Here is a 15965-nt window from a genome sequence, read left to right on the forward strand (position 1 = left end):
GTTCCACCCACCCCACGGTTGCCTGCTGGTGTGGCATCACCCACATGGACCCCATTGGCTGGGGATGGGCTCACAGCTCACTCTGCCTTGCTGGGTCTCAGTACTTTTATCATGAAGCTGCTTGGGGTTCCTGCAGTGTGGTGCATGGGGGACACACGAGGACTCCCTCATGACCTGTGTCCCCTGGAAGTGGCTCTGCACAGCAATGATAATGAGCAAAGACCTAGTTACCTATAATTCTGAAGTAGGGCCTTCTGAAATTTCTCCTTGGCTTTTAAAATTAAGATTGTGAAAAAAAAAAATTAAGATTGTGGGGGCATCTGGGTGGCTCAGCCAGTTAAGCATCCAACTCTGGATGTTGGTTCAGGTCACCTCTCAGGGTTGTGAGACTGAGCCCTGTGTCGGACTTGATGTGCAGGGGACAGTCTGCTTGAGATTCCCTCTCTCCCTCTGCCCCTCCTTCCCTAAAGATAAGTAAAAAAAAATTAAGATTGTGCACAAAACATTTCTTATACAAGTGCTCTCAGGGCAATTTTTGAAAATATCTGACACACCTCTGGGAGATAAATGTGTGTGTATATTCACATGTGTTTTGTGTATGTGCCTATGTGTGTGAGCGTGAGTATGCATGTGCCTGTCCATGACTGTCCGTATGTGTGCTTGCATGTGTGAGTGCATGTATGTTTGCAAGCGTGTATGCAAATGTGTGCTTGTGCACCATGTAAGTGTACGTGTGCATGTGTGTGATGGTGTGTATGTGCATATGCATGTAGATTTGTGAATGTGAGTGGTGTATGTATGTGAATGTGCATGTGTGTGCATGCTGTTGGGTTGGGTGGATTTAGCTGCATATTCTGGCTTCATGTAGTTACTCGTGAACAAAATCACCTCACAAATATGAATTTAAATAACGCAGTTTTATTGACGGGCTGTCAGGAATGATGACATAGCTCCTGCAGGAGGGGAGCGAGTCCTCGGGAATGCTTGTGATGTTCTAACTTCGGCAGTTTGGGTTGGATTCAGGATGCTCAGAAGCAGGATGTGATCCTCTCTGAGAGGCACCACGCACCTGTTCATCTTCCACCTGCAGAACACCTCCAGGCTCTTGGAGGCGTTCTGTGGCATGACAGTCGCCGCTGGAGCCATTTGGAGGAGTCTGTCCCTCCATAATCACCATTTCCTCATGCCCATGTTCCAATGTTGGAAAGTTCTGGGGATGGCTGAGGAAATCTGGAACTAAGACAAACCACTGCAAATCCTGCCTTGGTGTTGAGCCTTTGGGGTGGATCATTCCAAACGCTCTGCTCTTCACACCACCATTCCGCTGGGGTTTGCAGATTTGAGATGTGGCCAGAGGAGTAGTTTCTTCTGTATTAAGTTCAAGTCTCCACTGCTCCCAAAACTGTCAGACGAGCCTCCAAGGAAAGATGGAGCTAAGGTCCTCGTCAAGCAGAGAAAGGATCTTTTTTTAATAGTTAGAAATAAATGCAGCATCAGTGCTGTCCCGTCGTTGTTGAGCCCAGCTTTGTCCTCATTACTGAAGAACCGGCACCTTACTGTTTGCTGTGGGAAACCAGAGAATCAAGGGCACTGGCAAATTCAGGAGATGCCATCCATCCCTCTGTGTGACCGCGGGGGCCATTCGCAGAGTGGGACATTGGCTAGCAGCAGCAAAGTTCTCATGCCAGTTACGGGATCCTGGCTGCCTAAGGCTCCTGGTCGTAGGCAGTTAGCTGAGCACCACTGCCCTGGGTGTGCCTGTGAGCACAAGGGTGAAAGGGGAGTTCTCTGAAATCCTGTCCTTGAAGTCTCATTCCTTGTGGTGTGACCTGAGGATGCTGTGCATGTGCACCCACAGACGTGTGATGATAATTATGAGGGCTGCGAGGTCAGTTGCTGGTGTGCTTTCCCGCTCCTCGTGCCTGTCAGGGAGGAGGGTCCGGTGGGCAAGCTTGGGACTGCACGTTGTTGAGGTCCTCCCCTGGGCACGGACTCTCCTCTGCAGATGAATTCATCCACATCTTTCTCTATGATGAGGGTTACAGGTGTGCTCACACCCAATTGAGTGTGTTCCTGCACATGTGTGTAAACTATACTATATATGGCAGTTAATTGTCATTCTTTGGGGGATGTTCTGTAGGTCACCATGAACACTTATCTGCCAATGCTGAATGGTTGCTCTTGGGGCAAATACAAGGTTAGGTTCTTGGTGAAGGCAGAGCGGGGTCAGGAGCTCAGGGGCCCCCAGCGTTCCAGATGTGCTTCAGCAGCAGTTTGGCGATCTTGGAGACCTCACTGCCGTCTGCACGGTCTTTGTGATGCTGCGAGCAGGTACGACCTGGAGAACCAGAAACACTTGGCTTTGATCTTCATGAACCTTGCTGGGAGTTTACCCGTGTTCTTTCTCATCACACTGGTGCATTAAAAAAAAAATTTAGCTCCCCCCTAATTCTTTCTTGATTCTGCGTCTTCTCCATTCTGAACGAACATTCGGTGTGATTGTAAACAAATATTTTGCACTGAAAGAATAAGAAAAACATAGAACTATTAACATCTGTAGGTTCAATCGATCTCACATTATTGTTTAGATGTAAGTCTAAGGGGCAGGTGTGGAAGACAGCGGGCTTACTTTTAGTTGACTTATATTCCTGCTAATGACACAATGGATTTTCCTGTTAGTTTGTTATGATTTTTTTTATTATTGGCATTAGCATTAATCTCCAAGAAAATGAATATAAAATAGGAAAAATGTCCTGGCCCCATCGGCAGTACATTATTTTCGAGAACCCGGTTCCGCAGCATTGAGCGGAGCCACTTCCATTCCATTCACATTCAATCACGGGTTGTCTTCTGTCTCCCTGGGCAATTCCATAACTCTGATATTGACCTTAACTGAAGTCCTTTGTTTTGTACCCTAACAGCCCGAAGCATTAAAAATGCGTGTTTACTTAATTTGTCCTGGCATGCAGTGTAATTACAAGCAGTTTGTTTTCTCTGTTGTAAAATATGGTCTGGAGAAGGAATAAAGTAATGTGGAAAATTAACATTGTGATGTACTGTATAGTGAAATAACACTAAACCACTACGCGGTGGTAGTACTGGAGGTGCTGTTGTGCTGTGTTCGAGAGCAATAAAGAATTAAATGCGTCTTTCTCAACTATATTTGCATGATTTTCAACTGCAGTAAAATTAATCTGATCTGCCTCTGAGAACAAACAACAACAACAAAATCAAAGACCCCACAGAGTCGAGTGGTGCTTTTGCAGCTTTGAAATTCTGTTTCTGTATTTGTTTTAATGGGATAAATTGGAGAGGAGGGATCTTTGGCCACGTCCCCAGGGGCCGGGGGCTCGTGTGGAACGCTGGGTCCTCAGGGGCTCTGACAGGTACGTCCTGTGGGCTAACTTCAGGGCAGGTGGGCCCGGGTGGAAGTGGGGTGTGGGCACAGAGCACCCCGTGGACTCAGTTTCCCGGTTGCTGGAGTGGGCTTGCCAACTTGGCAGAGTTCTCTGCTTCTCTGTCTCACTCTTGCTGCAAAACATTTTGTGATCCTCTGTATGAAGGACACTGTATAAATAATAAATCATACTGAATCATTTACCAAACTTCCAGTGATCACAGGAAGAAACATAATAAGCCTCTCTTATAACCAAAGTAGCAGATTCACCCAGGTGCCCCGGGGGCAGGTCAGGACAGGGTCTGTGCGCGGGAGGTGTGTGTGGCTGCACGCGTGTGAAGCTCAGCTCCTCTTATGCACTTGCTCCTCTGCTCTATTTGTCAGCTTGAACAAAGCAAGGGAGCAGAACCTCTCAGACACCGGGGAGTGACCAACACCGTCCCCGCACTGCCCGCCTTCTCTGGGTGACCTGCCTGAACCCACCCGTCCTCACTGCAGTGTGCTTTTAGAATGGGCTTGCTTTAAACACGGGCCTTTAGGGGGACGACTGAGGCCCTTGGTACCGGTGTTTGCTCTGGAATGACAGTCAGTGAGCTGTGTGCAGAGGCCCCCCTGGGGAGAGAGCAGCCCCCATTCCCCTGAGCTGTGTACCTCCACCCTTGGGCTCCCCCTGACCATTCTCAGGAAGTGCGGCTGGCCACCAGGGAGAAGGGGTCCTTTAACGACAGCCAAGGAAACAAAATCCACTGAACCAACTGGTCGGTGGGAGGAAAATCATTACGTGAGGTCAGGCTCAGCAAATATCTTAAGAATAATTCCTCCTGTGATTCATGACCTTTTAGGGATATAATCGATAGCATTAAAAAAATGGCATCAGCCAGTCAGCTGGACGGCTCTTCCTGGCGGGAGTGAGCTGCTTGTCTTGGTAATGTTTGTGTTGTGTCTGCTCATCTGCAATAACCCTGATTGGGCCGGCCTCGCTCCTGCCTCTCTCCATCAACCGGGGAGACGCCCACATGCCTGTGTCTGCTCCCTGTCTGCTGTTTCACCTGGGGCGGGGGGTGGTGGGACAGGCCAGCAGGCGTGCCCCTTGCCCCCGGGGTGCTGGCTGGACGGAGCCTCAGACACCATCAGCATGCTGCGGTCACAGCCCCATGTTTCCTCAGATTCTCACCAGACGGGAACCGGAGAGAAAACTGGGCAATCTCCCCACCCCAAGGTCATCCTTGGGAGCCTAGGAGAATGGGCTACGTTGATTGTTCCCCTGACCTTGTCTCCGCGTGTGGCGTGTGTTTGCTGGGAGCCCCAGTAGGTGTGTCTGTGTCATGCCCTCCGGTGTGTGGCGGTCAGATGACGCAGCAGGTGTGGAAGTGCTTCGCTGCAGGCCCCACAGGGCTGGGTTCGTCCCTCCTGGACGGGCAGTGGGAAGTCACACACCCCAGGTGTGCTGCCTCCAGGGCAGGAGGAGGTGGGCACCTGCCTCAGTGGCTGAACAGTACCCCCCCAGACACCAGATCTGAGTTCCTGCTTCGAGTCCTTCCCTGTCCTCACCGCCATCGGCATGACCTTGATCTCCATGGGTCTCCTGGGGACTGGGGCATCCTTGCACAGATTTCTGGGGCTTCCCAACATCTGGAACGGGGTCGGGCAGAGCGGAGGCACGGAGTGAGAACCTGCCGTGTGAATCTGTGAGCTCCCATCACACACTTTCCAGGGCAGGCAGTGTCTGGAGCTGTGGGGGCATCAGTGCGACGTCCTCTGAACCCTGTGTCCACTCTCCTCCCCACCGCCGATGAATGCTGCTCCTTTCTGGGCTCCCATTCTCAGCTCAGGAGTCAGAGCAACTGTTGGCTCAGTGTTCGGGCCAGTGTGACTGTCAGTGGCATGTGGGCCCCTGAGTGGTCCTGCAGGGTCACCGTCTCAGCGAACTGGCTCCCCAGTGTGACCCCCGGCCATTGCCTGGGCGCTAGGGGACAGACTGGCGTAAAGGGTCACGTTCCCGTGTGTATGTGTGTGTGTGTGTGTGTGTGTGTGTGTGTATGCGCATACGTGCGGGAGGTGCGGGGAGCGACAGCAAGGGGCTCTTCCAAACCGTTAGGGCCCGGATGGATCAAAACCCGCAGGAAGGGAGAATCTGCCCTCTCACGTTTGGTTGGGATGTCTGTCTCCTGTCCTCGGACACCGGAGCTCCTGGTTCCCAGGCTGGAATGTCACCTGCAGCTGTCCTGGGTCCTGGCACGAAGCACCAATCCTGGGACTTCTCGGCCTCCGCAGTCACAGTCCCCCCAGCAGCTGTCCGCGTGTCTCCACCTGGGCCTCCCAGTTCAGCTCTGTTTTTCTGCGGAGCCCTGACAGACACCCGGCCGTCTGCTCCGCCTTGGATGGGGCTCGCCCGGGTGTCCTGGTGCAGGCATGGACGGCGGCTTCATGCTGAACCATGAGGCCATCACACATGTCTTCTGGCTACTGACCGTTTGACAAGGATTTTAGGTTTCTTGGCACAGTGTGGAAGGGGGTTTATCTGCACCTTTGGCCACTCCTCGGTGGCATGGTCCCTAAGTCAGCGGAAGAAAACGTGAGTTTCTTGCATCAAAGAGACAATGTCTCTTGGCATGTTGCTTATGCTCTGTGACTGAGGGCACTTCCCTCCTCCCCACTCGTGGACACTTTGTGTCCCGGAGCCGCACGCAGTGAAGGGCACTGCCATGTTGGTCCTTCTCATGGAAGAAGGACCCCTGCTGCCCTGGGTTAACCTGAGGGCACCTGGGCTTTCTGAGACGCCACAAACAGAGCAGGTGCGTGACACAGACACTACTCCCGCTTTGGCATCCAGGGCACAGTCAGAGGGACTCGAGGGCAGCCACGTCTGGGTGTGCATGAGGTTATTCCAACACACAAAGTCTGCACCTGGAGCGTGTGAGCAAGTCAGAGCTGGGCGGTTAGGCCATCCATTTCCTATGCCATCCTGGCAGCGCCAGAGAGGCCCGGTGGCCAGGATCTGCTTCAGGGATGGGGCACCTTGATCCCTTGCCCCTCAGCTCCGGTCCTCCCATGAGGTAAAGCTGGAACCTCATGATTGCCTCTGGCCCACAGACGATGAGCGGCTGTCAGGGTCCCTCTGGGGTCAGCAGGTGACACACTGGGGCACCGGGTTCCCCTAAGGAGGAGCAGCAGTTGGAGAAGCCTCCTGAGCCCCCGGGGAGACCCGCTGAGATTGGAGTAGGTTTGTTCCCACCGCACAGCAGCGCCCACCTTGACCAATCCACGTATTTCACATTTTGCCTTGATTGGTCCTCCCCTATGTTCCACGGAGACGCAGATTTCCCATTTTATCCCTGAGAGCCACTCTGACTTAAATTTGCAGGTTGTTTCAACTCAGGTCACTCTTGTCTGATAGAGTCCATGAGGATCCGGTGACTAGCTGGCCCTTTGTCCATGTCCCCGTGGCGAGTGGATAGATTCCTGCCGTGACCAGCTTTCTGCATCAGCCAGATCGGGTCACCCCCATTGACTGTCCCCCCGTGGGCCTCCTGCATGGCCCGTCTGCACACAACCCCTTGTAAAAGGCAATGCTCACTCTCAGCCAAATTAAAAAGGGGGAATTTGTGAACACAGATAAAGCTGGGCATACTGGTTCCTGTGGGGTCCCCGCCCCCAGGACAAAGCATACCTTCCCCAGCGTGGGGATGTTAGATGTGTCCCAGACACACCCCCAGGAATCACCCCAAAGGTCACAGCGTCTCCCTGGGGTGGCACCTCTAGTGACCGCAGACAGTGGGCTAGACCGCAGGAGCCGCTGATGGAGGGCCCCCTCCCCCCAACCTTGTTCAGGGAAAATGCTGAAGGGTGAGCCTCCAACGTGCCTTCAACCCCCCTCTGCCTGGTCCTGACTTGACCCTGCAGGGGTGTCCTGAGGGCTCGCCCCCGAGCCTGCAGAAATGCAGTTGCACTGCTCGGATGGAGGTTCTGTGGAAAGGGAGCTTGATTACTGTGGGCTGCCTGTGGATGTGTGTGCACATGCATGCATGCGAGTGTTCATGTGTACACACAAGCAGGGCACAGATGAAAGTGTGTGCACATGCATGCACATGTGTTCATACAAGCAGAGCATAGATGAAAGTGTCTGCACATGCATTTATGTGTATGCATACAAGCAGGGCACGGATGAATGTGTGTGCACATGAACGCATGTGTGTTCATGTGTGTATGTGTTCATGTGTGCACACAAGCATGCACACACATGAAAGTGGGTGTATGGGGTGCAAGCCTTGTGAAAGCGTGTACATATGGGTATGCACATGTGAGTGTGCATGTGTGAGAGCCGGTTGTGATACAGGTGAGGATTACCTCACAAACCAGAAGTTTGACTCCTCCTTGGGCTCTGGTTTGAGGTCAGGGTGAGTGTCGGTGTCCTGCCTCAGTTTCTCTCAGGGAGCTGAGAGATGTAGATGGCTCTTGTCAGCTGGTGTGTGTGGCTCTGGAGTCTGAGGTCTGGATCTCAGGGTAGGCATCCTGGGCCTCACCTGAAGGCAATTTCCACCCTACCTGGTGGGAGTAGGTGGGGTGGGTCATTCTCTCTCAAGCCTCTTGTGTTTTAACAGGAGCTGGAATCGGGGGTTTGCAGATGTCGCTGTGGTTGCAGGGGGAGCACCCATGCACAACTCCACCACTGGAGGAGATGGACCGGCTATGGTGTCTGGACCTTGCGGGGTGACCCTCAGCCCTAGGAGTAACACTTCAAACCCTGCTGGCCAGCAACACTTGGCTGACGGATTCTGATGGTGGGGCGGTGAACTGTCCTTGGGGCACTGGCCAGTATAAGCGGGTTGTCATCTTTGGTTCTCTAGGCACCCTGGGTGGTGGCATCACTGGACTCATGCTCACCGGAAAGGGCAAGGTGGCTAGGGGTGGCTTCCGGCTTGCACAGCGAGGAGGTGTGTAAGCAGCCTGGGGCCCTGCCTTGCTCCCTTCCAAGTGACAGCAGGGTGGGGACAGGTCCCAGGTGAGAACCACCAGGACTCAGCGCAGGAGCTAGAGTCCATGGCAGTTATGGCAGGAGGAGGCCCCTGAGTGTCTCGCCTCCTCCGTCCATGGGCCAGGTGTCCACGGGCTGCACCTCGCAGGGACCGCAGTGCATCCCCTGGGCTGTCCAGCATCACAGCTGTGATGTGGGAGATGAGGGCCTGAGCAGGGACGTGTCGTCAGGGCGGCATGGCTCCTGGGTGAAGGGGAAGGTGCTGGCCCCTCAGCAGTGTGGGGGCCGGTGGGGCTGCCCTCACCTGTGATCCTAAAGGGGGTGGGACTCCACACTTGCACTTGCTCTCCGTGGCCACCAGCGTCCCCATCTGATGTCCCCCAATGGGAACTATGGACTGCATTTGATATGGGAGCCCACCAGCCCGGTGCTCGAGCCACGTTCAGGAGGACAACCTGTAAGGCCTGTGCTGTGACGGGGGGTGGTCACATGCCAGCAGGAGGCCATGAGATTTCATTACTAGTGTTTATGCCACTTCCTGATGATACCCTGTAGAAGTGGTACTGAGAAAATAACTTCACATTCAGTGTACATTGTTCAGCTTGGATTTTATAACTCAAACTGCTTTAGAGAGATTGACCCCCAAAAAAGAAAACAAATCAAAAAGTCATCACGATGAGAAGATGATGCCTTGTGTTCGTGTTACAAACCTGATGTCCCCATGAGGCATTTCGGGGACCACCTCAGAGATTTGGCTGTTGATCCCCCGAACAGTTTATTTGGCAAGAGAACTGGTATTTGGCACCTATTGGAAACACAATAAATATATTCCCAGGCAAGTGCAACATATAGACCCTGAGCCGAGGTGAGACATGAGAGCACCACCGAGCAGGCGGGGGCTTGAGTCTGTGGTAGATAAGATGCAGCTGCCGGCTGAGGATGTGGCATAGGGCTGGGCACTCAGGAAGCTCCCTTGGGGAAGAGTCATCACCGCGGCACGGAGACCTGGGCCTGGTCCTGAGTCTCAGTGGAGACCAGGGGCTTGTGCAGTGGGGACAGGCGAGGTCACGCTGTGGAAACACGCAAGCCGGTAGCGCCAAGCTGTACTCTCCTCTCCTCTTCCCTGTCCTTGGGGGGCTGAGCCACCGACCGGGCTGCCCCAGGCCCCGTGGACACAGCACATGTGGGAGACAGGGCGTGGCTCTGCAGGAGAGTGAGCGTGTGGGAGGTGTAATGTCCACCGTGATGACTCTACAGGTCCTAGAGGCTGAGGCCTGGATGGAGGGGTTGGGTGGGTGAGGAGGCGGTTCCCAAGGTGGCCCTGCTGAGTCTGCGGGTGGCAGCCAGAGTGAGGGGCGAGCAGTGGTGGAGGGACGGGCGTGGGCTCAAGTAGAAGTGAGAATATACGAGTCCAGAGCAGCGAGTGGAGGGCTGTGCATGGGGCCGGGGGCCGAGAAAGAGGGTCCAGGGCTTGGGGCGCATCCTGGCTTGGTGGAGCACTGGGTTTGCTGGAGTTGGCTGAGGTGCAGCTTCTTGATCCCCCATGCTGAGGCGGGATGCATTTCTAACCATTAGCAGCGACCCTGACATCCTGACCCTGACCGATCCCTGGTGTGGAGGGGGGTCAGTCTCCCGGGGGGCTCTGCAGGGTGAGGAGCCAGGAATGAGGCCCCCGTGGGATCCTGTGAGCTCACTTCTCCCTCTGCAGGCAGGGGGCAGTGATGCCAGTGTGGACCCCTCCTGCCCTCAGCTGCACACAGTAGATGTTCAATAAATTCACCTTGCTGCGGCCAGAAGGGTTTGGTTGGGTCTCCAAAGGCCTGCGAGCTTCTGTGCCTTTGTGATGCTTCTGTAGCTAACAGAATCTCACAGCCAGTTTAGCTCATTTTAAGAAGCATTGATATTTCCTGTACTATAATTTACCCCACATTAACTTAAACATTACGGGGCCTGTTTTTGGATACGCATGTGTAACTCTCATTAACGCTAATTAGGGACCGCGTGCAGGCGTCAGAAGCAGGATATCCCTGTGCATCTCTCCATGTCATGAAGACCAACCTCCCGGGGGGGGAGGGGGGATCAGCAGGCTCTGCCTCCCGTAAGGAGGTGCCAGCTCTGGGTTTCAAAGGGGCTGAGGGAGCTGCTGGGCATCAAGACCAAATCAAAGATCACGGCAAAAATGATCCGTAAGGACTCATGATGGAATTGGATATCACAGAGGAGCTGTGATATCCATGCTTTGCTAATTCATGATTATGGAAATCTTTTGGGAGGAAGAAAAATATTTTTTGAATTTAAGCAACAAATCTAGTATTATCTTCACATAACTAATGCACTGCAGAGAAAATCTCAGTGTAAACATAAAATTTTTTTAATGTCTACATATAGTTTCCAGTGGAACATGCATCACATACTAACTGGCCAGCAGAATTCACAGAAGAAGCCAGGGACTCACGTGCCTGGATGGGAATTATTGCCTGTAAAATAGTGAGAGAGGCTTTCCGTTTAACAGCAACATGAAAATGCGTTGTGAGTGGACTGCCACCATCAATTATACTCATATAAATATTTCAGGATTCTCCCTTTAGCCAGAATGTGATGTCAGCTGCACGAGGAGTAACAGAGTCTGTTTAAAATTGTCAATAAACTGCGCGGAAGAGGCCTGTGGCCTTGGCTTTCCTTTCAGCTCATGGACACTGAGACATTTGGAAATACCATTTCCCCTTGTTTTAATCCACGTGGAGACGTTGGTCTCCTTCCTCTGTGCCCGACAGACGCGCCTTGGACTTTGTGATGGGGGCCCGTGGCCCTTAGCGGGCCTGCAGGCAGCGGCTTTGCTGGGGGGGTGAGTGCAGGCACCCACCTTCTGTGTAGACGGAGGCTCTTCTGAGTGTCGATCTGGGGGTCATCTGCCCAGTGTTGGGAACACGATCGCTGCGGGGTGGCTGTGGAGCGGACCTGGCAGCACTGCCCAAGAAGCAAGGCCCATGGGCTCCAGCGGTGGGAGGCGCCTGGACCAGATGCCCGCAGGTGCCCAGTGGAGGCCCCGGGAGCCCAGGACATTGCCGCCTCTCATGGCCAGAGTCTGGCAGCCTCAGGTGCTAAGGGCCTGTTTGAAACATGCTTGTGAAGGTCCTGGGAGGTGGCACGTTTCTCAGCCGCCTCCTACCCCAGCCCTTGTTGCATCGGGGTTTCTCACATCGTCAGTTCCAGACTCTCCCCTCCTGCAGCTTGAGGGGCATGGCTCCGACCTTCTTCACGGTGGAAAGACGGGCTTCTGTGGCTGCAGGTAACCTCCCCCTGGGCATTGGGGCTTCTGGTCTCACCTTTGCTGCCACCATCGTATGGAGCCCTGGCCTCCCGCGTGGAGGGACCCGAGCTGGGATGCGTTCGTGGAGACTCAGGTGTGTCTGACTGCCATCCTGAGGCGGGACGGCCTGCGGTGTTTGGTGGCGGCACCAGAGAGAGTCTGCTGCAGGGACAATCTCGTCACCGCTTGAGGAGGCGGAGGCTCGGGGCTCTTCTTGGCAGGCTCCTTCCCTTCAGCTCTGTGTTACCCCACAGTTCCTCTGGGATGAAGCCCGTGGCAGGCCTTTCCTGCAGTCGCCCTGAAGAGACTCTTAGCAGGTCAGTCTGTGGCGGCATGAAGCTTTCAGCTGCTTTAAAAAAATTCTGGAATACTTTTAGACTCACAGAAAAGTTGCAAAGACTGCAGAGTCTCCATGTGCCCTCCCGGCTCCTCCTGGTGCTCACACTGTGCGTGGCCAGGCACGGGGCCGTCCACCTGCAGGCTGCACCAAGACCCTACCTGCATTCCCAGGACTTCCTCTGTCTGCAACAGGATCTGGGCCAGTCTGTGGCCTGTGAGCTCCCTTGGCCTGTGGCTTTCACGGCCTTGACAGGTCTGAAGAGGACTGGCTGCTTACTTTGTCGGATTTTGTGCTTCGGTCTGAGTCTGTGTGACGTTTCCTCCCGGCTCAACGGAAGTCACGTGTTTCTGGCCGGAGTACCAGGTGAGTGCGGTGCTATCGTTGTTTCCAGGGCATCCTATCCAAAGGGATATAGTGTCAGCCAGTCCTGCAAAAGACATCACTTGGTGAGGGGGGTGACTGGTGAGGGCATTTTCCTTTGTGATTCATAAATGCCGTGGGGACGGAGTGGTACCCGAAACTACCAATGTCCATTTCCTCCCCAAACCGGCATGCGTCACCTTCAGCATCTCATCTGCACCAGCCTGGTGGAGCATCAGGATGGCGGGGTCCCTGTGCCACCTGCCCTCCCCTCATCTCCCTTTACATTGCACACACAATCCCACCATGGGGACAGAGAACCTGCAGGCGGCCCCACATGGATCGACACGCTTTGACGGCTGGAAATGTCTTTTTTTTTTTTTTTTTAACCAGGATTTATCCAGCAAATATTCATGTATCTGGTGTTATTTTGTCATTTTACGTTCTTTTGAGTTCATGGCATTTTTCTCATGCACTACTTTGTACCCTTCCCACTCAATAATGCAGAGGACAAGCTAGAGTCCATTTAAGTGGACTTAAGACTGTTGTCCACTCACAGCATACCTTGTGATTTGGAACCAGGCATCCGCCCACATTCTCTGAAATAATCACAGGAAATGTCACTCTGAGTTCATGGATTTAAGTCAGATGGTGGAAAAGAAGGCCGACAGAGCCGAAATGATGAGCGGGAGCGGCTAATTGAGAACCGGCAGAGACAAGTAAGAACTTTTGGTAAAAACCATCTTTACAGGCACGACATGTCCCCACTTTTCCTAAAGAAATGACACATGGATATTAAAGAATATTTTTGCAAGAGCAAGTAATTCGGGTGTGTGTTCTTATGCATATAAATGTTTTACTGCCCCGTAGCAGCTGTGTTAGCCAAGAAACCAAGATAGTTCTTCCTAAGCTTTAAATCAGTTGTTTTATAGAGCACAGAGAATTTTTATTATAACATAATTCTGTACATAAAATATCACATTAAAAGAAGAAGATAAAATTTTGTACTTTCATTCTCCATTAATTTGACTGAAAACAATCGCAAAGAAATCTAACCAATCAGAGCCCTCCGTTGTGAAGCCTGTGGGATGTGAAACCCAGAAATGGGAGGCAGCGAGGGAGGCCTCGGTGACCTGACCCCAGAACCACCGTGGGGGCTCAGAGGCTGCAGTGGGAAGGTCATGTTGACTGTGAGAACACAGCTGGTGGCAGAAGGGGTGTAGCCAGCGTGGCTTCGTCAGAGGTTAGAGGTTGTCCTGGACAGGCCACATGTCCCCTGACCCTGCAGCTGGGATGGCGGCTGCCAGGGGCTGGAGGTGCCGGGCTAGATTGTGAGGTTGGCTCAGACAGGCTGCCAGTGCCTGGCTCGCTGGCCTTGACCATCTTCAAGAGCCACTTTCAAGCCCGAGGCAGGTCCCGCTGGAGCCTGTCCTGTCCCTCTGGGGCCCATGCTGCAGGTGCATCCCGCTGGCCCTGCTTCCCTATGTTCCCAGGGGAAGTTCCCAGGAGCAGGCACCTGATCAGCCTCCTCACACCTCAGTCTGCTTCCTGGGGAGCCAGGAATGTGGGCTGATGACAGGTGGAGGAAGCACTCAATTTTTTTAATATCCCCAAAATGCCTTATAAAGAACCCAGTCTCTGCTCCCTTATATTCTGAGTATATTGTAAACAGGTCAAAATGATGTGTTTTACCTGAAACCATGAGGGGGACCAAAAAAAAATCAAGGTCCATCTTTTTAAAAGGTGAGAATATCCTGCCTTGTGCGCACACACCTGTTCTGGTGGCTTCAGCTCACCTGATGCTCTCGTCAGACAGCCTCAAACGTCTCCATGCCTTTGAAAACCCAGCTGTCTAGATAATGAAAACTTCCTATCCTACTTTTCTGCCACTTGGATGATGGATAGCAAATAAATTCTCTGGAGGGCCAGTCCTTCGGGCACACACCTGTTGTCTTCACCGTGATGCCACCCTCCTGGAAGTCCCTTCTGATGCCTCAGCACTCCTGTAGTGGGGGGGACAGCGAATTTTACACAAAGAAAAGTTTAGCTGAAATGTTAAGTCAGTACTTTGGAGGCTGCACCCAGAGAATGCCTAGAAACCTGGGTTTGGAGGCTTGGAAGAGGGAGGAAGCTGGGAATGGAGGGGAAGAGTCTGTGAGTCAAGCTTTACCTGGAGCCACCACAGTGCCTGCTGCACCGTCCTCACTAGGGGAAGTGGGCATCTGGGACTCACAGGGGAGCCCACAGAGGCACCCGTACACGCTGTGAGCCGTCCAGAGTCTTAACTCATCCAGACACGGCAAGCTGCAGGCAGAGCACTGGCACCAACTCCTTTTTAGTTTCAGGTGCCATGGTTCTACCCCGTGGTATAGACATAATGACTGAATAAGGCTCCATTTCTCTCAATGGCCAGTTCTAGTTACGAGGTGACTCTACAGGGTTCAGTTCCTGTGGGCTGAGGCCTACATTCACTCTTAAGCGCAGACTGTACTCCTTTGCATGTGCACCGTGACCCTGGATGAGCACCTGGGACGCCTTCCAAATGCTCCCCTGTCAGTCTCACCCCAAACCCGTTATCCACACTTCCCTGTGGCACTTGCCATTTCTCTGCATGCTGTCGTGGCTGGTGGCTTTGGTCTTCCCTTTTCCAGACCTATGCTCAGCACAAGGCTGTACATTTGTTAGGTGTTCGTCTGTTAGGAGGATGGGACGCACTTTGGAATTTGTAGGCAAATGTTCTAGGGTTCCTGAGCGGGAGTGGTTTTTGTGAAGATGTATTTATTCCTTAGAAAAACATTGAGCAATGTGTGAGCAGGATATCTGGTCACTCAGTGTATCATGTGCACCATTGTGATCTCACCAGCGAGTATGTGATGCTCCAGGCTTGCCAGCTATGCGGCTGTGGGTGACTTTCTCTCCCAAGGTCGCACAGTGCGGAATGGTGGAGACCTGACATTGTGCTTCACCCACTGGACACAAATGCGCTCCAAGCCGAAGCTCATCCTCCTCTTTACCAATCAATGTTGTTTATAAATGCTTTTATTAATCGCTCTAGACTCCCTATTGCTGTTTTCAAGCTACCCTCAGCAGCATTCTCTGGGAGGCCCCATTCCCAGACTTGCTGAACTCACACCTCTGGCCCCAGGTCCCAGAAGTCTGCATTTTAATTTTGCTTCTGGTGGTAAGTCTTATGCACAGAAAGACATGGGTACAAAAGGCAGCAGCCCCACTGAATTTTTTTATACTACTTTTGATGAGAATGAGAGGATCTTGAAAGGGATAGGTTTGCAGGTTGGGTTTTTCTAGCCATAGTGCAGAGCCATTGTTGGGCAGATTGTCTACACGGGGGCACATCTCATGGCTCCCCTGCGTCGTGGTAGGCCTGTGACACCAGTTTGGGCTGAAGTTGGTGTTAGTGGGATTCGGGGTGAGGCAAATAAGGCTACCCACCTGCAGACAGTGGGAGCCAGGGTAGTTGCAGTCGTCGCCGAGTCCTCCGAGCTGTCCTCCCTCCATGTGGCAGCGCGGCCCTGGAAAGTGGCTGCAGCCGGAGCTGTTCTCCTGCGCCCACCCACACGTGCTC

The 15965-nt window shown here is 53.1% G+C and overlaps 1 long non-coding RNA gene across 1 annotated transcript; it reads right to left on the bottom strand.

Moving 5' to 3' along the window:
• Positions 1-8979: 8979 nt before the first annotated feature.
• On the bottom strand, positions 8980-15171 carry LOC140628727 (uncharacterized). Its single transcript, XR_012026733.1, has 4 exons — positions 14983-15171; positions 14179-14385; positions 12947-13155; positions 8980-12449 (listed from the first exon to the last, which is right to left on the bottom strand). It is a non-coding gene; the product is annotated as an uncharacterized lncRNA (long non-coding RNA).
• Positions 15172-15965: the final 794 nt, after the last annotated feature.

The sequence above is a fragment of the Canis lupus genome, chromosome 1, assembly GCF_048164855.1.
Source record: "Canis lupus baileyi chromosome 1, mCanLup2.hap1, whole genome shotgun sequence".
NCBI classification, from domain to species: domain Eukaryota; kingdom Metazoa; phylum Chordata; class Mammalia; order Carnivora; family Canidae; genus Canis; species Canis lupus.